Raw genomic sequence first — 3,734 nt, forward strand, 5'->3', positions numbered from 1 at the left:
GATATGAGTGGATTAGAAAACTGTGGTACATATACACAATGGAATACTATGCTGCAGTTAAAAAAAAGGAACTCTTGCCTTTTGCAACAGCATGGATGGAACTGGAGAGCATTATGCTAAGTGAAATAAGCCAGTCAGAGAAAGATAAATACCACATGATCTCACTCTTTTGTGAAATATAGAAAACAACATAGACTGACGAACAGGAACGGATCCAAAGACAGAGAAATAGTGATCAGACTATCGATCCCCGGAGGGAAGGTAGGGGAGGGGGGGGGTAAGGGGGAAAGATCAACCAAAGGACTTATATGCAGGCATAGAGGCCTAACCAATGGACACGGACAACGGGGGGGTGGGGGGTGATGTGGGGACAGGGACACATATGTAATATCTTAATCAATAAAAAATATGTTAAAAAAAAAGATATTAAAGTGAAGTTTTCAGACCCTGGACAGCCCATGTCTTTTGTTTTACGAGTTCCACTTTGAGCCCACCGACTACTTCATCAATTCAGTCCTGACCAAAACGAACAAGATAAAGTCCGAGCCAGATAAGGCCGACCCCTTCTCCTTCGAAGGCCCTGAAATAGTTGACTGTGACGGGTGCACTATTGATTGGAAGAAAGGAAAACATGTTACAGTCAAAACGATCAAGAAAAAACGGAGCCCAGCCAGGTGTAGCTCAGCGGTTGAGCGTCGACCCAGGAACCAAGAGGTCACCGGTTCGATTCCTGGTCAGGGCATAGGCCCAGGTTGTGGGCTCGATCCCCAGTGGAGGTCCTGCAGGAGGCAGCCAATCAATGATTCTCTTTCATCATTGATGTTGCTATCTCTCTCTCCCTCTCCCTTCCTCTCTGAAATCAATAAAAATATATTTAAAAAAAAAAGAAAGAAAAAACGGAACCACAAGGGTCCAGGCACTGTCAGAACCATCACCAAGCAAGTCCCCAATGATTCTGTTTTTTAACTTCTTCAGTTCGCTCGCTGAAAGCATCTGGGGATGGAGAATCACTGGATGAAGATTCCGAGTTCACATTAGCCTCCGGCTTTGGGATTGGACACTTCTTCCGTGAGGCTAGTCCCGAGGGCTGTGCTGTGCCTCATGGGGGAGGCCATAGAGGATGACGACAATCTTGAAGAAGGTGAGGAAGGAGAAGAGGAGGAGTTAGAAGGAGACGAGGAGGGAGAAGAAGAAGATGATGCCGACCTGAGCCTCAAGAAGAAGCCCAGCCAGCCCTCTGCGTGCAAGCAGCAGTGAACAGTGAGGACCTGTGGGCACAGCGCCCACATCTGACCTTTTTCAAGTGCATGGTTTTCACTTTCACTTTTCCTCTTTCTTATTATTTTGCGTAACCTGTACAGCGGCCACTTAACTGCGTTTCAGAAGTGGGAGGTTTAATCTAATCCCGGCAGCCTCTGCGGCCTTGGGTGCAGCTCAGTAAACTTCCCCAGGCCTGCTTTGGGGGGGGCCAGTAGACCATGTGAGGTACCACGTTGGGTGGGAAGGTCCCTGAGCCCAGGACAGACGACTGGAGCTTCTGCTCCCATCTCTCACTTGAAGACACCACAGGCTTCGTTCCCAGCCACCTGGCCCTCTGTGTCTGATCTCGGCGGGGGCAGGGTCCGTGCTCCTCCGAGTGTTCTCACTTTGGTTTTATTTTCCTCGGGGTGGGGTGGGGTCGTAGCACCCGTGGTGCTGAGGCGTCAGCTGGTGTGGTTCATCCTCGTATTTATTTGTTCCTTTGTGCTGCGAGCCTGGGGGCGCATGCTGTCACTTGTCCTCAGGTTCCTGAAACCATGTTTGTGACTGGAGACCTGGGGACTTGACAGGGAGGAGGTGGCGCGGCTCCTCTGGGAGCGCAGACTGGGAGAAAGAGCTCCCTCTTGCCGCTGACAGCTGGTGGCATGAGCGCGCCTCCAGGATGGGTGGGGTTGTGGTCAGTGCTGTGTGCCCATCTTCTGTGGGGAGGGCTGGGCGGGGCACACGTTTCCTCATGTATAAGTGTCACGTCTCCTTAGCTCCCATTTCTCAGCCCCACGTCCATGTGTCTTAAAAGCCCTGGGTTCAAAGTGACGACCTGTCCTTGGCTGGCGTGTGGGCCTCTGAGTTGTGTGACCGAGGGCCCTGGTCCCTGGCAGCCAGGTTCATGGGGCCCCCACTGACCAGGCCTGGAGAGTGCTCAGCCTTATCACTTAGACACATTTGTAACTGCAGATGCTGTTTTCAATTTGTACAGACTAGTTAGAGTATTCTATTAAAGTGGTAAAACCTGGATAGACAGATGATGATAGATAGATAGATAGATAGATAGATAGATAGATAGATAGATAGATAGATAGATGATAGAACCAGGCCCATACTAGTCAGCAAGCTCAGTCAGTGAATCAGGATACCATCCCCAGACCTTTAAGTGGCACATCTGAAGTTCTCACTGTACAGTTGTGGCTTCGGTTCCATCAACTATGGTTATCTTCTCTGGTTTTAATGCCTATCAGTCTTTACCAGATGTAGCAGCCACTGCTTGGTGAAACTTTGCCACGAAGTCTGGCTCACTGACCTCCAGCTGCCTGACAAATTCATTGCGCTCCTCCTCAGCCCATCCTCGAAACCACTGACCTCAAAGAGGTAGCTGGCACTCAAAGATACAAGGTGATCGGTTGGCTCCAGACACACTAAGCGCTGTAGACCTTGTAGCGATGGCTGTAACTCTCCTGGCACTGCTTTAGTCATCAGGTCTTACAGGAAATGTTCAGGCTGGGGACCTGACCAACTGGCAAACCAGTGAAGAACACACTTCATTTCCTGGGAATGGGGTAAAACACTGGGGGAGGGAAGAGTTCATAGAATTGTCTGGCACTGAGGGTAAGGGAAAAGGGAAGGATAGCTGCATCGAAAAATGAAGATGATTCCAGTGGCATCCCCCCCTTTTCTCTCACAGGGCACCAAGAGACCCTCACAAGAGGGCTTAGGCTCCAACTGTCACCACCGCTTCCATGTTTCCTGAGAACCCTAAGCTGTGTGCGCGTTTTTAATAAAACCTTTGAAAGATAATGGCAGTGTACCTTAAGGGCTAAGGGAGGATAAGAGGATGTGGGGAGGAAGATGGGAAGATAGCAACAGGTTCTGAATTCCAGAGTTTAGGGAGGACGATGTGGCAAAGTTAAAGAAGAGATGAAAAGCAGTTTGAATTCCTCAGCCTAGGGCAGGGGTGGGCAATCCCTGGCACGCGTGCCAAACATGGCACGCGTGCCAAACATGGCACGCCAGTAACTTTTGTTGGCACTCGAAACCCTCTCTTATAATCTTCCATTTACAATTTTTTTCTTAATATCGACTTTTTTATTTTTCAGATAAATTCAGTGTAGGTGCATCTTAGATAAATAAATAATTTTACATAACAAGTTATCTTAAAGACCATAGACATGGATTGATGAGAGAGGGGAAGAGCAATTTCTATGCCTCTGCCTTAACTCTCCCTGCCTTCCTAGATCCGACCAGTGTTTTGGTTTCATTCACATATGCTTATGAATCTTTGTTCTCAGTGATGAATTTTGTTAAGTCTCATAAGAGGAGTAGCCTGATGGATGAAAGTAGTAGCTCGTGCATATCTCTGAAGGGCACGAAATATAAACCTGATATAAAATCTCTGTCATCAGTGATGCAGCAGCAAAAGTCCCACTGATAATATCAAACGGAGTCATAAAGGTTCCTGTCGGACTATCAGTGTACAGAGT

The 3,734-nt window shown here is 48.3% G+C and overlaps 2 pseudogenes; one reads left to right on the forward strand and one right to left on the reverse strand.

Annotated features, from left to right (window-relative positions):
* LOC102757661 overlaps positions 1-1,281 on the forward strand; it is a 3,104-nt pseudogene extending 1,823 nt beyond the window's left edge.
* A 1,185-nt stretch (positions 1,282-2,466) lies between these two features.
* On the reverse strand, positions 2,467-2,918 carry LOC102757946 (annotated as a pseudogene).
* Between the last annotated feature and the right edge of the window lie 816 nt (positions 2,919-3,734).

The sequence above is a fragment of the Myotis davidii genome, unplaced genomic scaffold (assembly GCF_000327345.1).
Source record: "Myotis davidii unplaced genomic scaffold, ASM32734v1 scaffold290, whole genome shotgun sequence".
Taxonomy (NCBI): domain Eukaryota; kingdom Metazoa; phylum Chordata; class Mammalia; order Chiroptera; family Vespertilionidae; genus Myotis; species Myotis davidii.